This window comes from Balaenoptera ricei, chromosome 12 (genome assembly GCF_028023285.1).
Source record: "Balaenoptera ricei isolate mBalRic1 chromosome 12, mBalRic1.hap2, whole genome shotgun sequence".
NCBI lineage: Eukaryota > Metazoa > Chordata > Mammalia > Artiodactyla > Balaenopteridae > Balaenoptera > Balaenoptera ricei.
This window is the reverse complement of record NC_082650.1, coordinates 80,759,586-80,780,846: the sequence shown is the minus strand read 5'-3', so window position 1 is coordinate 80,780,846 and position 21,261 is coordinate 80,759,586. Positions and strand designations below refer to the sequence as shown.

Here is a 21,261-nt window from a genome sequence, read left to right as displayed (position 1 = left end):
GTATTCTCTAAGTAATTCTACTTCTAAGAAAATAATTAGGTGCAGGGAATTCCCTGGTGGTCCAGTGATTAGGACTCGGCGCTTTCAGTGCTGTGGCCTGGGTTCAATCCCTGATCAGGGAACTAAGATCCCACAAGCCGAGGCACGGCCAAAAAAATAATAATGATAATCAGATGCAAAAATTATATGTAAGGATTTTATTTTCAACATTGCTTTACAGCACTTAAATTATCCAAATATCCCAACAATAGAGTGAATAGAAAAATGGTGAATAAGCTATGATTATCTCTATGGTGGACTATTAGAGAACCAATAAATATGTCTTTGAATCTTTGAGAAACAAGCATTGCTTTCCCTATCCATGAAAACACACTAAAAGTGTAATACACAGACATAGCTCAGGAAATGTAGAATCTTGAATAGATACTACACTGTCTTGTTATAACTTCGGTAAGAAAATACTATTTACTTAAGCCTAGATTACTAAAATAGGAATAGAGATTGAGGAAAATGCATCTCTGTGTCAAGAAAGAGCACTCCTGAGTTAAAGCTGTCATTTAAATATCCATACTAGATCAATATGTCAGGCTATTTTTTTAAACTTAAATTGGAATTTTTCATTCATAAAATATATTGAGAAGCAATGTAACCCTTGAACTAAGAATATGAGCTTTGAGTTCATGTAGTGCTAGGATGAGGGTCTATTCTATTTTCTGATAGTTGACGACTTGGGATAAATTATTTAACTCTTCTAAGCCTCTGTTTTCCACTGTAAATGAAAGACCATCAGGACTTCCCTGGCGGTCCAATGGTTAAGACTCTGCCTTTCCACTGCTGGGGACGTTGGCTCAATCCCTGATCAGGGAACTAAGATCCCACATGCTATGCGGCACAGCCAAAAAATTAAAAAGAAAAAAAAAAAAAAAGACCATCATACTTGATGAATAGTGTTAGGATGAGATTTGAATTAAAGTAAGATTGTATGTAAAGTATGTTGCCTAGGTCTCAAAAGATGGTAGTGACTGCCAGTATAGTTCCATGGCATTCATTATCTCCTAAGCCCCCAAAGAACTTTTATTTAAAGGCCTTTGATTTACCAATTCCATCCACAATTCCTAAAGCCCACCATCTGTCGGGAACTCTGTGCTCAGCTCCACGGGTATAAAGATAAATGAGTTAGCCATTGTTTGCTGCATTAGCTCTATCTGATAATGCACTAGACTGTAGGGCAAAGTTTGCTACCATGACCCCTGCCCTTAAAACCCCATATCCAGAAGAGTATATGATTATAATAAAATATAAAAAGCGCCAGTAAAGTATGATGTGAAAACCACTTTAGAGGTGCAAAGCAAGAAAGGAATAATCACCTTGACAGTGAACAAAATCTTCAAAGATTGAAAGCAAGGCTTGAACTAGAATATTGACTAGCATAGACTTTTGCATTCCTCCCTGTGACTGAAAATAGCATGTTCTCACTTTTCAAAAGAAAAAAAAAAAAGTTAAGATGAGATAATTGGTTTCTTTTGGAGGTGTAAAGAAAATAGCAATGGCATTTTGAATTGTGCCATGCCCATGAACAAGGAAACAGCTGACATTCAGGGATCATAAGCATCCCTAAACAAACTTCCATTGAAATTACCAAATATATATAAAAGCAGAAGTCAGCAAAAAGGAATAAGAAGAACTTGCCCAGGTTTGACAAGCATCTGAAGCGCTATTGTTGCAACAGGGTCGTACAGACAATTTCATCTGCATCATTCAGCAAGTTCTCCTGCAACTACCTAGACAGAAAAGCTGCTGGGGAGGGAAGTAGGGAGATATTTCAGTGCTCTATTCTGTTCCTGCAATTATTTTGCCAGAGACAGGGCCCTAGTTTCAAGCAGGGGCGGTGGAAGAAGAGATGAATTAGCATTAAAGGTATAGTGAAGGATAACTTTTTTTTTTTTTTTGTGAAGGATAACTTTTAACAACAAAGAAAACTTTCAAGTTACAGGAAGTTGATTTAAGTATCCTTTTAAGCCAAATGTCCTTTGCAAGCTAAGAGAACTTGAGCTCCATCTTGGTGAGTACAGATACCCACAGGTTCTGATTGGACGGTGAGGCCCAGCAGCAAGGTGAGGAGAGAGGGGAGTGGCGAGAGGGGAACTGACCTCTGGTTTAAAGCAGGACTTCAGGTGGTAGCCATGGTGCAAGTAACCACGATGCGGACTGGCTGTGGGTACAAAAGTGGAGCTCAGCCCAGGGAGAGAAATAGTTGGCCAGGACTGGCAAATTTCTCAGACTCAAACACGTGGGATGTCATACAGAGTAAGGACTCTTAGGCCTAGTCTACTACTGGAAGTTGCCTATTTAATTCACAAACGATTATGTAATGGGGGTGCTGGTGACCACCGTTCCAGTTCAGGGTCCCCCTATGGAGCTTCTCGCTTCTGAGCTCATAAGTTTTCTAAACTTTTCTGGGCTTGTGAGTGTCCTGGGGTGTTACAGGGGGCTGGGTGACGAACGGGGAGTGGAAGAGATAAGTGTGCTTGCTGGGATTGCAGAAAGCGTAAATATGGGTCAGAGCATATGGTGTATGAAGGGTAAAAAGAAAGCTGAGGCTGGGGCGTGGTTAGAAAGGCCTGGTAGGTCACCCTCAAGAATAGACCTCAACTGTTCTGTAGGCAATGGTGAGCTACTGAAAGTATTCCAAGAGAGTAATATACTTCAGCCAGGCATTTTTAAATGAGTAACCATGGAGGGTATTTTGAAAAAAAAAAAAAGCATTTAAGACAGGGAAGCCAGTTAGAAGACAACAATAATAAAGAAAAAATAAAAATGTTGAACCAAGACAGGGCAGTAGTAATGGGAGGGAGAAAGAAAATGAGAGAAAAGTTTGAGAAAGAGAGCCTTAAATGTGAGCAAGAGGGCCAAGGAGAAAGTGACAATGACTGATGGTTTTAATCTAGGCAAATATGAGGCTAGTAATGCCATCCACACAGGATGAGGGAAGGACCTTGAAAAAAAAAGGCAATGAATTTGGATGGAGGCATGCTGAGTATGGAGTAGCAAATAACCAGTAATGCAAAACAAAAAACAAAACTTACATTTAAGGCCATTTTTAACTCCTATCAAGTAGATGACTAAAGGAAATCTCAACGTTTTGAGACCCAAAAACTAGAAGGTGATGTCTCACAATACAAAAGCATTCTTTACTCTGTATAAAATGGTTCCACTAGATTCTTTCACATCACGACTTTGCCCAATGAGTCAAAACCATGATTAATTTTTAAATATTTAGGTCTAGAGATAAATAAAAAGGAATTGCTTTGTGACAGGATAGTGTGAATGCAAACAAAAACTCTCTAGAGTAGAGTTAAAGTGAGGAGATGAGAGGAACAGAGGGAAAGGAGAAGGCAAAAGTGAGGAGAAAGGCAGAGAAAGTCACGAAGGAAAAGAAGAACATGAATCTAAGGGCAAGAGCAGTCAGCGCAGGAAGAGCAAGAGGGTGAAGCGTCTACACTTTGTAGAAGGGCAGAGAATCAGGTGTAAGGATAAAAAGAAACACTCTGACACGAAAGATCAAGGAGAGCATCTCTTTCTGAAAGTCCAATACTCAGTTTGCCTGGTGTGCTCTTGAGGGTTACAGAAAAGGTCCTCCTCAAGGGAGAAACTTTGAAATACCCTTGCAATCTCTAAAGCCTGAAATTCTGCCTCTTATTAGCATTATGACCTTAGGCTGTTTGACCATGGCCTCAAGGTCTGTAAGTGTGAAATACAGATAACAACTAAATGATTGATGTAAAAATTAAATGAGATAATGTAGTATGGTACTTGGTAAATAGAAAGCATTAAATAAATGTCTGTTTTTATTATGAACAAGAAGAAAACTCATACATAGGTTCCAAATAATTTAATATTCCACCATTAGGTGTTAGTTCTTCACCCCTTCCATCTGTCTTTTATTAAATGAAAAGTTGCAGTCACTAACACTATAGTGTGGGGTCCTTAGACCAATCCCATCTTCCAAGCAGAAGGAGGGATTTAGGGTAGCACGGTTTCAAAATAGCATATGGAATATTAAAAAAAGACTATGGGAGAAATGAAGAAAAATGCCATTTTAGAATTTGACATGGCTTCCCCCAACATCTTAATAAAATCATTGTGTGTAAGAGACACAATTTTTCAAAGAAGGTGTTAAAATTAGGAAGCACAGAGTAAAAAGACTATAAACTTAGCAAGAAGCAACAAAGACAAAGTAGAAAATGTGAGTATGAAATGAAAATTTGACATGGCTTTAAGGGTTCTCACTGGTGAGCAAAGATGTTGGACGTGAGTTCAGGTGAAAGTCCCCAGAAAAAGGCTGGGTCTAGACACCATGGGGCAAAGAAGCAAAGGACTCAAGATTAGAAAGAGGGTAGAGTTTAATGAAGAGTCCAATCTTCAGTAATGAGGGATACCTGTTGGATTTCCCATCTAGTACTGCATTGCTTTGTTTACATTTATTATACAGCAAACTTGTCTCTCAATATTGAGTCATGAGATTCTGTAAATTATTTTTGGTAATGCTACCACATTAATAATTCTTCCTCAAATCCAGCCATAGTGAAAATGGATATTACATTTCCTTTTTTAAAAATCAACCTTTTTAAAGAGAAGGTAATTTTAAACATGAAGAAAATAAAAATTATAAAAATAAAATGCTATCATAAGTTTCTTATGCAAGACATGCCCATTTCTCACTTTAGAGGTGATTGATTTATGAATTTGTGGAACAAAGAAATCAAGAACATGATGCCATGTACTATACCCTTCCTGTTGTTACAGTGTCACATTTTTCTTACCGATAAATACATCTCAAACATAATGTTGAATGCTATTTTCTCATATATATACTCTGTGGTACACTGATCACACTGCCAGCCCAATTCTTTCTCTCTCATGGTGGGTGAAGTGTTGACTCTGAGCATGGTTATGTGACTTGCTTTGGCTAATGTACTATTAGCAGACATGATACCAGTCAGAGGCTTGGAAAACGCTTGCACATTTCCCCTTGCCTGCCCTAGCATCTCCGTTCTTGCACCTTTGTTCTCATAACCATGAGAACCTATCTGGTCTGCCCTTTTAGAGACTGAGACATGGGAGGAAGAGCTGCATCTTCCTTCACCCTATCTGAAGCATTCCCAGTCCCAGCCCTCAGTTAATCCATGGCTGCCTACAGATACGTGAGTCCAGCCAAGATCAGCAGAACCTGCCAGTCAGTCTATAGAGATCAGTGTGTAATACTGAATAATAAGTGCATGTTTCTTCACACCACTAGCTTTGGTGTGGTTTATTACTTAGTATCATCATTCTAGTAGCTCATTGATTCACGCACACACACACACACACTTATTTGGTTATCTCGACAGAACTATTATCTCATACTTCTTAGTTTCCACCTTAGCACTCTATACTCTGAACATAGTTAACAGGTTTTTAAAATGTTGATCAATAGATGGATTATAGAGAACTATGTTAATCAAATTTTTAATCTAGTCAAATGTTCTAGCGGTGATCGGTTTTTGTTTCAGGACTCTTTTTCAGTTTCAAATATTTTTGAGTACCCTAAAGAGCTATTGTTTATGTAAATTATATCTATTGATATCTACTGTGTAAGAAATTAAAACTGAGAAATGTTTTAAGTGCAAGAATCACAAGCACACATTGCATTAGCCATCAGAGAGTTGATGTCATCACAAGTCGTGTGGCCTCTGGGAAACTCCTCTATATGTTCTCTCAAGAGAATGACAGGGAAAAAGGCAGATGAACTAATATTTGCAAAAGACTTAAAATGAGTACCTGACAAATAGTGATATAGGATGTCAAATAAATAAAAATATGACACAGCTATCCTGTGTCTGTGTTTGTTTTCTGAATATCACTACTGTATAGTCTGTAAAATTATCACATATGATGAGATGACTTACAATAATATGCCTGCCAAGGAAGATATTTAATTGTTTTAAGTAGGAAGTATTACAGTATCCACATTTCTAAATAATGAAGTATTCTTTCCAACACCAATTTAATTAGGATGTTACTCTTCCACCAAAAAGCAAATCAGTTAAAAATCCTTACGTTTCAGAGGCAAAACACAAAGGCAGCTGAGTGAAAAACACACAAACACTGCTCAGAGCCACAGCATGACACAAATAAAGAAGAAAGCTTTTGGTTATAATAACTGATTAGCAGCCTGCATTTTGCAGATTATGTGGAGGGATACAAAGCCTGTTGGTTCCCACTCAACATCCATTACTTCATTCCCCCTTAATTATAAAACCCTCGTTTAACTCAGAGTGGCAATGTTCTCTTTTTTAATTGCGTGCTGCTTGAGATGCAGATGTGAGGGTTATAGCCCCCAAAGCTATCTCAGACCACGAGGTAACCTGAAGCATTGAAGCCAGAAGCTGAAGATGAAGACCATGACAAGGAGCTTGTATTTCTGATGAAAATGAGGAGGCATCAGATAATGGTGAATTGCCTGCTTCCAGACTTCTTTTACATGAGGAAGAATCTTCTTTCTTGTTTAAGTATTATTTGGGGGTATTCTCTTAGTCACTGTGGTGCAGCCAACTTAAACTACACAATATATGTGATAATAAATGTTTTTAAATTGAACTCTAAAAAATCATGGAAGACTTGTAATTTTAAAAGAAAGGAAAAACCAAACATTTGACCAGAAGTTTTCAATAATTTCAATTTCGATTAACTTGGAATTAATAACAAAACTTAACTGTGTATCATCTGGAGTGAAGTGTTTATAACTATGATATATGCTACCACAGATTATATGTATTTGTCAGTTCAGAATTTATTTTCAATTAGCCTAAATTAGTTTTTTGTTGTCTCCATAAAGGTTGAGTACTTATGGAGACAACTTTTTTTGCAATGTTTACAATAAGATTTGAGTCCAATAAAGTAACCTGTTAATAACTCTCAATTCTGAGTATTTCTTGGCAGGCGTGTGTGTGTGTGTGTGTGTGTGTGTGTGTGCACGCGCACCTGTGTGTTTATGTATGTATGTATGTTTGCTATATTTAACAGGTTTTATTCAAAATTTTAAAACTTTCAGAAGCATAGATGTGTTGAATGTTTGGATACTTGCAGCAAAGTAATACTCAGAATCAAAGAGTTAGACTCAACTCTGAGAATGTTACTTTATCAAGGATGTTTTCTGTCTTGGTATGTTACATCTTCAGTAACTCTAAGTTATATCAATAAAAATGTCTCAAACACCCTTCTCACCACTAATCATAATCTTCTCTCTGATCAAGTCCTAAAAATTACAAAAAATTACAAAATTATACAACAGGGACTGAGGGGGAACTAGACACTCCTAGGATTGTGTGACTTTAAAAAAGTATCATTTCCCCAACCCTAAACATTCATGCAGTTTTCAGTTTTGTTCATCAATTTTACTATAGATTACACAGTTGTGATGCTTAATTTTATGTCAATTCAACTGGACTAAGGGATGCCCAGATAGCTGGTAAAACATTATTTCTGGATGTGTCTGTGAGGGTGTTTCCAGAAGAGATTACCATGTGAATCAGTAGAGTGAGTAAAGAAAACTGTCCCCACCAACGTGGCATGCGTCCATCCAGTCTGCTGAGGGCCTGGATAGAACAAAAAGGCAAAGGAAGGATGAATTTGCTCTTCGCTTTGGCTAGGACATCCATCTTCCCCTGCCCTTAGACATCAGCTCCCCTGGTTCTTAGGCCTTTGGACTCAGCTTGAATTATATCGCCAGCTTTCTTAGTTCTCCAGCTTGCAGATGGCGGACTGGGACTTCTCGGTCTCCATGATCACGTGAGCCAATTTTTATAATCAATCTCCCCAAAAAGATAGATATAGATATAGATATCGATAGATATAGATATAGATATAGATATGAATCTCCAATTGGTTCTATTTCTCTGGAGAACTTTACTAATACAACAGCAATAAACATATGCTACTCTTCCATTTTGTTATTTCTAAAGGAAAGTTGTCAAAGCTGTCAAAGTTTTTTATAGTGGAAAACAATGGCTGAAACAGAAAAATATAACCCCCAAATATTTCTTATTTGTATCTTCCCAATGAATTATCTGCACAATATATGGAGGTAGAGAAGAATATTTGAGGGAAAAAAATACATGCTGAGAAAAAACCTTGAACCTAATGAGTAGACACTAAGAGGTACAAAGTTGCTACATATTTCTTTCCTCAATCTAATCTTAAATTTCTTCATCTTTAATTCTTTTATCTGAAAGTTGCAAGCAATAATACAAGCTACTGTGTCTTGCCCCAGATGAATGATACTTGATGAAAGTACATAGAGAACATTTGAGCTCTTTTCATAGATATTTGCACTGAACAGAAATGTTAATTGATTTTCTGAGAACAGGCTATACAGAAAGTGGCATAAAGAGAAATATTATATTGAGTAGGCTTTAAGTAAATTAACTCCAGAAAGAAGTCCTCCAATATTGTTAAGCCATGAAACTTCAAAACTTCTAGGATTTAAGATAATCAACCATTGTTTGTCTGCAACATTGGTTCATGAAGAGTTTTGCTTTGAGAGGACGTGGGGAAAAAGATGCTCAGATTATAATTGATGGTATTACTAAGGAAAGAGCAAGGCCATGTCATAGAAACAAAGAAAAGCACAAAATGTTCCCCAGGAAATTGTATGATTTCAAGTGTTTGGGGGTGGGGGGGCAGTATATCATGATGTTAATATTTCTAGTTATAGATAAAATCCTTACCATTTTTTTATACAATCTTCCTAAACTTCCATGCTTGCCTAGATACTAATATATAAGAAGGGCAGTGAAGAAAATGGCTATAAAACTTGTCAAAATATCAAGGGGGCTAGAGTTAATATCACGACAATGATTAAAAATGATATAATCATATGAAGTTGCTATTATTTATCCACTTTAAAGATAAGCAAACTAAGGCTTGCAGGCATTAGGTAATCGGGCCTTCAACATGCTTCAATTAATTTGAACCAAGCTTTCTGGGAATCCAAATATTGGTCTGTCTGTTATGCCACACACTGAGCATACTGTCTTTGCCCTCAAGGAACAAGAGCAAAGCCTGGGGGAAAGAAAACACTATGTGCAAACACAATGACAGGTGGCATAAGTGCAAATCTAATAAGATATAGGCATAGATGGGGAGGAGGTAGAAAAAGAAACTACTGAGGCGGAGGGGGTGACTCTAGAAAGACTTAACAGTGAAGAGAGCATCTGAGTAGCCTCTTGAAGGACCAATTGTGAGAGGTAGAAATGGGAGATATTCGAGGTCAATCTGACAGTATGAATGAGCAGAGGTAAAATATAATAAATGACTTTTATATAACACTCTCCTTATGCCAACCACTGTCCTAAGTGCTTTACATCTACCAGCTCATTCATTTAGTTCTCAGAATAACCCTAGGAGATAGCTACTATAATTACCCTTATTATAAAGAAGAAACTGAGGCACAGAGAGGTTAAGTAACTTGCTTAAAGTCACACAGCCAGGAATAAGCAGAACCAGAATTTGAACCTTGGGCATCTGGCTAGAAAGTCTGCACTCTTTACCCCTCTCAGTAGCAAACATAAGATTTCTTTAGGATTGAAAAATAGTCGGGATGGTGGAGTGTAGAATGAATGAAAGGGTGAAAATGCTAAAAGGGTAGATGGGGCTAGAGGATGGGGGCCTTGAATGTCACTCTAAGGATCTTCTTTTTCATTCTGTAAGCAGTGCATGAAGTTCTCTGAAAGAAAGGCACCATATTCAGGATTGAGTTTAAGAAAAGTTTCTCAGATGGTTCTGTGAAAAAAATAGACAGCAAGCAAAATAGACTTCTGAGGCAGAAGTCTCAGAAAAATCATTGGAAAGTTTCTTTGACAGTTCAATGAAAAATGGAGAGCTTGAGCCAATCTCAGTTGGAAGAAGTTGGTATAAAACAAGAAGCATCATACTCAAGACTTCTCCTTGAAGTTGCACCTCCCTTTTGGATCTGGAAAAGTACTCGAAAGAAGAAAATAGTCTTGTCAGCATTTTCCACAGCCATCTGACTTTTATAGCTATAGGTTCAATTCTGGATCTATGGTCACTTCATTAGAGGTTTTCAGAAAGAAAGCCAAACAAAATAATCTCCACCAATAAAATTAGAAAAGGACCTAACTCTAATAATATAGTTGGCTTTTCTCATGAGAAAGAGCATGGGTATAATAAGATGACTTAACAATGAATTGTTCTAACGATTGAATGAAATAATATATGCAAAGTGTTTCGGATAAGGTCTGGCACAAAATAGGCACTTAGAAATTACTACCTGCCATATTATTGCTATTATTATTAGAGCTTCACCCGGATCCTGTTTCTTCAGCCCTAACTCTTCCCTAAGGAGTGCTGTGTCTCTCACCAGCCACTGCAGAGGAGGGTGTCACGCAGGGGACTTAAAGTCACGGTGACACGTTGTAGTACTTCCTCCTCTTGAGGTGCTTCAGGTGTTTGTGCTGCTGCTTCTACCAGAAAGTAGGGCAGTCACTCACCCCTGTGATCTAGAATACGTAAGGTACTCAACAAGTGCAAAATCCTCTCCCAAATGGATGAGTGAGGGTATGTCCTTTCTACTCACCTACCAGGTAAACAGGTAGAAGAAAAGGGGAAAGAAACAGAAGAGGAATCTGGAAAAAACAATTTTATTTTAAAAAGAGACTAATTATTATAACCTATATGCAGCTGTACTGATCTGCATAAGAAAATAACGCAAACTGAGGCAGTTCTTTGTGGAAGAAAGTCTGTGAAATAATAGAAAATCTACATATTGGTTTCTACCCCTGGTTCCTGGCACAGAGCTCCTAAAACCCTTGTAGTTTCTTTCTTTTCTCTTTTTGTTAAACCCTTGTAGTTTCTTAAGTAATAAGAGCATTAGGAGCATTCTTTGTTCTAATATTTGGTCTTGGACCTCAGTCTCTGACACAGAGTTCCTAAACCCCTTGAAATATCATGGGCGATAGGAGTGTCTTTTGTTCTAATGAGGCAACTCTTGATGGGCTCCTGGGTGGCTTTAGGATGGGGCTGGTCATAAGACCAAGAGCTGCCTCCAGGAAGGAGAGAGGGGCTGGAGAGTCACGATTTCGTGATAATGATCAATCATGCCCCTACGTGATGAAGCCTCCATAAAAATCCCAAAAGGGTTTAGAGAGCTTCTGGATTGGTGAACACATCCACAGGCCCAGAGCGTGGTGCACCTAACTCCACAGGGACAGAAGCTCCCGCACCTGGGACCTTCCAGACCTCGCCCTATGTACCTCTTCATCTGACTGTTCATCCGTATGCTTTATTATATCCTTTATAATAAACCAGTTAACTTAGGTGTCTTCCTGAGTTCTGTGAGCCATCCTAGCAAATTATTGAATCTGAGGAGGGGATTATGGGAACCCCAATTTATAGCCTATGGATCAGAAGCCCAGGTGACAACCTGAACTTGCCACTGGCACCTGAATCACTGAAGTGAGGGACAGTCTTGTAGGACTGAGCCCTTAACCTGTTGGTCTGCGCTAACTCTGGTTAGTGTTAGAATTGAAATGAGTGGTAGGACACCCACGTGGTGTCAGAAAATAGCTTCCTGCGACACATGTGGTCACAGAAGTGTTCTGTGTAAGCAGTAGAGGAGAAACACAAGAGTATTTTTCCTTTTAAATGAGACCTCATCCGAAAAGGGAAATATGGCTATATATGTGTTGGTCTAGGATTCGTCAAAAAAAAAAAAAAAAAATGGAGACATTCTTACTAAGCCCTTGTGCAAAGCAGATGCAATGAGTAACCTTCAGTCTATGCCTAGACCCTTAGTGGGGTTTGCAGAGAAGTGTAGTAAGTGCAATATACACAGCTGTTGTACAAGGGATTGCAAAAACATCATTTCACTAAAGATCTTATGTTTTACCCAATATTCTATAGATAAAAACAACAAATAAGAGTAACTTGTATAATACAAACTATGTTTTTCAGTAATGCTTTAACACTATGAAAAATCTATTCAAGAATTACATTCCACCTGAGAATCTAGTCATACTTGGTTATCAAGGAGAGTACCCTATCCAAATTCAATAGCACTGGAAAATGTCTAGCCTCAAATATCAAGTTGATTAATTATTAAGGAAAAATTCTAAATTTGAAGGGAAAAACCAGAGTGCTATAATCTTTTGGAAGGCCAGTATAATTGCTTCTTGCATTATGTATTGAGTCTCTTACAGCCAGCTTATATTTGGATTACATTTCCCCAATTATAATTTTCTCCATAACTGACCAAGGGGTTTATCTGAGTCTCTCTTTCTTAAATTTTGTTATGATTCATTAGTGACTGCATAATATCTAATTAAGATAATTGTTTAAAATTTTAATATAATCTAACTCATAATTATGAGTTCAACATTACAGGCAATAAATAATGTTACAGGCAATAAAACAAGACAACAAAAAAGATCAAGTTAACATTGTCTTAAGATTGAGCTATTCAATTATACATCCAAAGACTTTAGGTAATTCTCCTCAGCTTTGCAGGGCCATGGGCTTTGTTAGTCCTGAAAGCAAACTTGTGCCAATTAGACCATAAAATTAAGACATCCCCTACATAAGTTCTAATGATATAAATAAATATCATCTTGAAGGTTGAACCATTTGTCACAGAGCTTCTGTTTTCATAGTTCAAACCTTTTCTCTAAAATTTAAAAGTATTTAGTAGATTTTAACATATCTGACAAAATTGCATAGATATGCAAATGCAAAAGCTTCAGTGACAAGCAAAATCTATAACTACCAAACTTTAATACTAAAAGAGCCAATAAATCAACCAGTACTTACTAAGGTCTTACCCTGCCTACAATACTAGGAGGAAAGATGTTTTAATACATAATACCTATATTAATTTGCAATCCAATTGTGATGCTTGGTGATAGACAATATTACCATTGGCCTAAAAATGTAACGTATCTGGAGTCATATGGTTTAAGAAATTAGCAGAGAAAGAGGAAACAGTGAAAGTTCAGGAGGAAAATTGGGAAAATGTGGGATTTAGACAGCATCTTGAGAACAGATACTGGATCTTTTTATCTCTACAGCAGAGTGTTTGTCATGCAGCATTTGTTTAATAAACATTTGTGGAACTAAATTCAGTTGCTAGTCACAGGCAAAGACATTTCACTTTAGCACAGTACACCATGCATAATGGCCGGAAGAATGGGCAGAAGAAGATCACGTGCAGAAAATGCTAACTCAGGGAGGCAGGTGGCAGTTTGGAGGAGTGAGAGGCAAGGTTGGAGACGTCAACTTCTGATCATTTCCTCTTCCTTTAATGTTCTTGGCTGCCCACACCAAAGTTTTCTGATGTTTCTTTCTTCAGTGTTTAGTCTATTGAGCCAGTCCTGTGCCAGTCCTGACTAAGGCAAGAGGTACATCAACAATCCCAGCCCTGCTACTTGATGTAACTTACAATTAAGTCATCCTCAAAAATAGACCTAAAAATCCAGTGACTTTTCATGAGCACTAGAATCCTACGTTACTGCTGCTCTGTCTCTACCAGATTCTGGAGCCGCCCTTCAGATGGAACCCAGCACCTGGTCTGTGCTTTACTTCCTTTGGGAGCATGGCTTGCCTCTTCTTACTCTGATCAGCTACTTCTCCACTATGTCTTCTGTAGACTAGAACCTGCTATTGTTCACAAACTACCAGTGTGAACCAGTTCTCATGCCTCACCTCGTGTTGTCCGGTGCTGGGCATCTTCTGAGGATGATTGGCTTCCCCACCGCCAGAGCAATCCCTCAGTGCAGGCTCTGTCTCCCACCTCTCTCCTGGCCTGCTGTGTGAATCCTGGTCCATGTCACAACTCTCTCCAACCACTGACTTCTGTGATGTGTGACTACAAGCAAACATTTTTGTTTTCTCCCTAGGTAGTGAGGCTTGGCAGGAAAGCTCAGTTGGAACTAGGTTTCAGAAAGTCCTGAGTGCCACATTAAAGGAATCTGGATATGTCCAATAATCAAAGGAGAGTCTTCGCATAATTTTGAGTGGAGACATGGCACAGAGAACTAGGATTTTTGCATGGTTCATCTGGAAACTAATTATAGTTTTAAAAAATACCATCTGCAATTGGTATACACAGCCTAGTTGAGCAAGATGAATCCACTTTGCTTCCTGTGACATATGCCACTGTAATGATGGCCATCTTTTTGTGTACTTAATTAAAAGTTTAAAAATATTTAGAATTAGCTGTGACAAGTTGCTAAATTATTATGGAGAAATTTCAAATAAAATACTACTATTTTGGTTGAAATAAAAAATAGCTATATATGGAGGGATTAATCACTAATGAAAACGTAATTGCTTTGGAAGAATTTGAGAATGAAGCTCATCTGGAACATTTTCTGAAATAAAGTAGAATATTTTTAAAAGGATAGATCAATCGGGCTTCGTCATGAGGAAGTGTACCATATTAAGTAATATAATTCTGCAGCAAGGTCTTAGAATAGATCCACCATATTCTACTTCTGGTTGTCATAAGGTACTGTACACTTAAAAGTTGGTTGAGAGGGTGGATTTCATGTGTGTGTTTTTTATCACAATATAAAAAAATCAAGTTGTCTCTTGTGCTTTGGGATGAAGTGTGTTAATCGTTTTTTCTGTGAATAACAAAAATACAACCTGTATCAGATAATGCTTTTCTAATCATATTATGTAACACTATTTTCTTCTGAAATGGCCTTACTTTGATTTCAAACTAAGAAACATTTTCAGTATATACATAGTATTTCTTAACATTATGAGCAAAAATCTAAAACACTAAATTATCAATTTTCTGTCTAAATAATCAAATCATGTCACAGATTTTTAGATTATTTGAACTGAATATTGGAGTTTATTTGTCTTGTTTTAAAAAGACATAATTTTAAATATAGTCATAGAAACTTTCAATACTTCAAGAAACAATGGCAATCCTGCTTTTGTTTCTTTCTATTTGCCTGATAGACTTTTGTCTAATTGCATTACTATCATTATTATTATTATTATTATTATTATTATTACTATTATTATTTTAGCCTTTCTGAATCACTTTAAGTGTGTCATTTGTATACCACACAGAGCTGGATTTTTTTCTTGGGGCTAATTTGAAAATCTTCTTTTAGTAGACTTCCTTGAGAAGACCTTGAAGATGGCAGAGGAGTAAGACGTGGAGATCACCTTCCTCCCCACAAACACATCATAAACAATCTACATGTGGAACAACTCCTACAGAACACCTACTGAATGGTGGCAGAAGACCTCAGACTTCCCAAAAGGCAAGAAACTCCCCACGTACCTGGGTAGAACAAAAGAAAAAACAAAGACAAAAGAATACGGATGGGAGGGAGCTGTGAAGGAGGAAAACTTTCCACACACTAGGAGCCCCTTCACTGGCAGAGACAGGGTGTGGCAGGGGGGCAGCTTCGGAGCCACGGAGGAGAGCGCAGCAACAGGGGTGTGGAGGGCAAAGTGGAGAGATTCCCGCACAGAGGATGGGGGCTGACCAGCACTCACCAGCCCGAGCGGCTTGTCTGCTCACCCGCTGGGGTGGGCGGGGGCTGGGAGCTGAGGCTCGGGCTTCAGAGGTCAGACCCCAGGGAGAGGACTGGGGTTGGCTGTGTGAACACAGCCTGAAGGGGGCTAGTGCACCACAGCTAGCCAGGAGGGAGTCGGGGAAAAAGTCTGGACCTGCCAAAGAGGCAAGAGACCATTGTTGTGGGGTGCGCAAGGAGAGGGGATTCAGAGCACCACCTAAACAAGCTCCAGAGACAGGCGGGAGCCGTGGCTATCAGCACAGACACCAGAGATGGGCATGAAATGCTAAGGCTGCTCCTGCAGCCATCAAGAAGCCTGTGTGCAAGCGCAGGTCACTATCCACACCTCCCCTCCCGGGAGCCTGTGCAGCCCGCCACCGCCAGGGTCCCGTGATCCAGAGACAACTTCCCCGGGAGAACGCACGGTGCGCCTCAGGCTGGTGCAATGTCCCGCCAGCCTCTGCCGCTGCAGGCTCGCCCCTCATCCGTACCCCTCCCCACCCCGGCCTGAGTGACCCAGAGCCCCTGAATCAGCTGCTCCTTTAACCCCATCGTGTCTAAGCAAAGAACGGAACAGCAAAGAATCCTCGGGTGACCTACATGCAGAGGCATGACCAAATCCAAAGCTGAACTCCACGAGCTGTGCGAACAAAGAAAAGAAAGGGAAATTTATCCCAGCAGGCTCAGGAGCAGCGGATTAAATATCTACAATCAACTTGATGTACCCTGCATCTTGGAATACCTGCATAGAAAACAAATCATCCCAAACTTGAGGCAGTGGACCCTGGGAGCAACTGTAGACTTGGGGTTTGCTTTCTGCATCTGATTTGTTTCTGGTTTTATGTTTATCTTAGTTTAGTATTCAGAGTTTATTATCATTGGTAGGTTTGTTTATTGATTTGGTGGCTCTCTTCCTTTTTTTATATATATAGATTTTTTTTTCCTTTTTGTTATTTTGTGACTGAGTATATGTATGCTTCTTTGCGTGACTTTGTCTGTATGGCTTTGCTTTTACAATTAGTCCTAGGGACCTGTCTGTTTTTTGTGTTTTTTTTGGTATAGTTTTTAGTGCTTCTTATCAATGGTGGATTTGTTTTTTGGTTGGATTGCTCTCTTTCTTTCTTTCTATTTTTTTATTACTTTTTTTTAAAATTTTTACTAATTTTTTTATTTATTATTTTAATAGCTTTATTTTATTTATTTTTTCTTTCTTTCTTTCTTTTTTTCTACCTTTACTTCTGAGCCGTGTGCTGATGGGGTCTTGGTGCTCCAGACGGGTGTCAGGCCTGTGCCTCTGAGGTGAGAGAGCTGAGTTCAGGACATTGGTCCACCAGAGACCTCTCAGCTCCACATAATATCAAACGGCGAAAGCTCTCCCAGAGATCTCCATCTCAACCCTAAGACCCAGCTCCACTCAACAACCAGCAAGCTACAGCGCTGGACACCCTATGCCAAACAACTAGCAAGACAGGAACACAACAACACCCATTAGCAGAGAGGCAGCCTAAAATCATAATAAGGTCACAGACACCCCAAAACACCACCAGACATGGTTCTGCACACCACAAAGGCAAGATCCAGCCTCATCCACCAGAACACAAGCACCAATCCCCTCTCCCAGGAAGCCTACACAACCCACTAAACCAACCTTAGCCACTGGGTGCAGACACCAAAAACAACGGGAACTACGAACCTGCCGCCTGTGATAAGGAGACCCCAAACACAGTAAGTTAAGCTAAATGAGAAGAAAGAAAAGCACACAGCAGATGAAGGAGCAAGGCAAAAATCCACCAGACCTAACAAACGAAGAGGAAATAGGCAGCTACCTGAAAAAGAATTCACAGTAATGATAGAAATGATGATCCAAAATCTTGGAAACAGAATGGAGAAAATACAAGAAACGTTTTAAAAGGACCTAGAAGAACTAAGGAGCAAACAAACAATGATGAACAGCACAATAAATGAAATTAAAAATTCTCTAGAAGGAATAAATAGCAGAATAACTGAGGCAGAAGAACAGATAAGTGACCTGGAAGAAAAAACAGTGGAAATAACTACCACAGAGCAGAATAAAGAAAAAAGAATGAAAAGAATTGAGGACAGTCTCAGAGACCTCTGGGACAACATTAAACACACCAACATTCGAATTATATGGGTCTGAGAGAAGAAGAGAAAAAAAAAGGGGCTGAGAAAATATTTGAAGAGATTATAGCTGAAAACGTCCCTAATATGGGAAAGGAAATAGTCAATCAAGTCTAGGAAGTACAGAGATTCCCATACAGGATAAATCCAAGGAGAAACATGCTAAGACACATATTAATCAAATTATCAAAAATTAAATACAAAGAAAAAATATTAAAAGCAGCAAGGGAAAAACAACAAATAATATACAGGGAATCCCCATAAGGTTAACAGCTGATCTTTCGGCAGAAACTCTGCAAGCCAGAAGGGAGCGGCAGGACATATTTAAAGTGAGAAAAATGAAAAAGCTACAACCAAGATTACTCTACCCAGCAAGGATCTCATCCAGAATCGACAGAGAAATTAAAACCTTTACAGACAAGCAAGTCTAAGAGAATTCAGCACCACCAAACCGGCTTTACAACAAATGCTAAGGGAACTTCTCTAGGCAGGAAACACAAGAGAAGGAAAAGATCTACAAAAACAAACCGAAAACAATTAAGAAAATGGTAATAGGAACATACATATCGATAATTACCTTAAATGTAAATGGAATAAATGCTCCCACAAAAAGACATAGACTGGCTGAATGGATACAAAAACAAGATCCGTACATGCTGTCTACAAGAGACCCACTTCAGACCTAGGGACACATACAGACTGAAAGTGAGGGGTTGGAAAAAGATATGCCATGCAAAAGAAATCAAAAGAAAGCTGGAGTAGCAATTCTCATATCAGACAAAATACACTTTCAAATAAAGACTATTACAAGAGAGAAAGAAGGACACTACATAATGATCAAGGGATCAATCCAAGAAGAAGCTATAACAATTGTGAACATTTATGAACCCAACATAGGAGCACCTCAATACATAAGGCAAATGGTAACAGGGATAAAAGGGGAAATCGACAGTGACACAATCATATTAGGGGATTTTAACACCCCACTTTCACCAATGGACAGATCATCCAAAATGAAAATAAATAAGGAAACACAAGCTTTAAATGATACATTAAACAACATGGACTTAATTGATATTTATAGGACATTCCATCCAAAAACAACAGAATACACTTTCTTCTCAAGTGCTCATGGAACATTCTCCAGGATAGACCATATCTTGGGTCACAAATCAAATGTTGGTAAATTTAAGAAAATTGATATCATATCAAGTATCGTTTCCGACCATGATGCTATGAGACTAGATATTAATTACAGGAAACAAATCTGAAAAAATACAAACACATGGAAGCTAAACAGTACACTACTAAATAACCAAGAGATCACTGAAGAAATCAAAGAGGAAATCAAAAAATACCTAGAAACAAATGAGAATGAAAACACGATGACTCCAAACCTACAGGATGCAGCAAAAGCTGTTCTAAGAGGGAAGTTTATAGCAATACAATACTACCTCAAGAAACAAGAAACATCTCAAATAAACAAGCTAAACTTACACCTAAAGCAATTAGAGAAAGAAGAACAAAAAAGCTCCAAAGTTGACAGAAGGAAAGAAATCAAAAAGATCAGATCAGAAATAAATGAAAAAGAAATGAAGGAAACAATAGCAAGGTCAATAAAACTAAAAGCTGGTTCCTTGAGACGATAAACCAAATTGATAAAACATTAGCCAGACTCATCAAGAAAAAAAGGGAGAAGACTCAAATCAATAGAATTAGAAATGAAAAAGGAAAAGTAACAACTGACACTACAGAAATAAAAGGATCATGAGAGATTACTACAAGCAACTATATGCCAATAAATTGGACAAATTCTTAGAAAAGCACAACCTTCCGAGACTGAACCAGGAAGAAATAGAAAATATAAAGAGACCAATCACAAGCTCTGTAATTGAGACTGTGATTAAAATTCTTCCAACCAACAAAAGCCCAGGACCAGATGGCATCACAGGTGAATTCTATCAAATATTTAGAGAAGGGTTAATACCTATCCTTCTCAAACTCTTCCAAAATACAGCAGAGGGAGGAACACCCCCAAACTCATTCTACAAGGCCACCATCACCCTGATACCAAAACCAGACAAAGATGTCACAAAGAAAACTACAGACCAGTATCACTGATGACCACAGATGCAAAAATCCTTAAGAAAATACAAGCAAACAGAATCCAACAGCACATTAAATGGATAATACAGCATGATCAAGTGGGGTTTATCCCAGGAATGCAAGGATTCTTCAATATATGCAAATCAAACAACGTGATACATCATATTAACAAACTGAAGGAAAAAAACAATATGATCATCTCAATAGATGAAGAAAAAGCTTTCAACAAAATTCAGCACCCATTTATGATAAAAACCCTCCAGAAAGTAGGCATAGAGGGAACTTACCTCAACATAATAAAGGCCATATATGACAAACCAACAGCCAACATCGTTCTCAATGGTGAAAAACTGAAACCATTTCCACAAAGATCAGGAACAAGACAAGGATGTCCACTCTCTCCATTATTATTCAACATAGTTTTGGAAGTTTTAGCCCCAGCAATCAGAGAAGAAAAAGAAATAAAAGGAATCTAAATTGGAAAAGAAGAAGTAAAGCAGTCACTGTTTGCAGATGACATGATACTATACGTAGCGAATCGTAAAGTTGCTACCAGGAAACTACTAGAGCTAATCAATGAATTTGGTAAAGTAGCAGGATACAAAATGAATGCACAGAAATCTCTTGGATTCCTATACACTATTGATGAAAAATGTGAAAGAGATATTAGGGAAACACTCCCATTTACCATTGCAACAAAAAGAATAAAATACCTAGGAATAAACCTACCTGAAGAGACAAAAGACCTGTATGCAGAAAACTATAAGACACTGATGAAAGAAATTAAAGATGATACAAACAGATGGAGAGATATACCATGTTCTTGGATTAGAAGAATTAACATTGTAAAAATGATTATACTACCCAAAGCAATCTACAGATTCAATGCAATCCCTATCAAACTACCAATAGCGTTTTTCACAGAACTAGAACAAAAAATTTCACAAATTGTATGGAAACACAAAAGACCCCAAATAGCCAAAGCAATCTTCAGAAAGAAAAACAGAGCTGGAGGAATCAGGCTCCTGGACTTCAGACTATACTACAAAGCTACAGTAATCAAGACAGTATGGTACTGGCACAAAAACAGAAATATAGATCAATTGTACAGGATAGAAAGCCCAGAGATAAACCCATGCACATATGGTCACCTTATCTTTGATAAAGGAGGAAAGAATATACAGTGGAGAAAAGACAGCCTCTTCAATTAGTGGTGCTGGGAAAACTGGACAGCTACATGTAAAAGAATGAAATTAGGACACTCCCTAACACCATACACAAAAATAAACTCAAAATGGATTAAAGACCTAAATGTAAGGCCAGACACTATCAACCTCTCGGAGGAAAACATAGGCAGAACACTCTATGACATAAATCACAGCAAGATCCTTTTTGACCCACCTCCTAGAGAAATGGAAAT

At 38.2% G+C, this 21,261-nt stretch overlaps 1 long non-coding RNA gene and 1 pseudogene across 1 annotated transcript in view; one reads left to right on the top strand and one right to left on the bottom strand.

Annotated features, from left to right (window-relative positions):
• The window catches only part of LOC132376439 (uncharacterized), a 413,195-nt gene that overhangs the window by 238,604 nt on the left and 153,330 nt on the right, over nt 1-21,261 (bottom strand). The gene's annotated exons all lie outside the window — the stretch shown is intronic.
• The window catches only part of LOC132376384 (uncharacterized), a 100,939-nt pseudogene continuing 82,049 nt past the window's right edge, over nt 2,372-21,261 (top strand).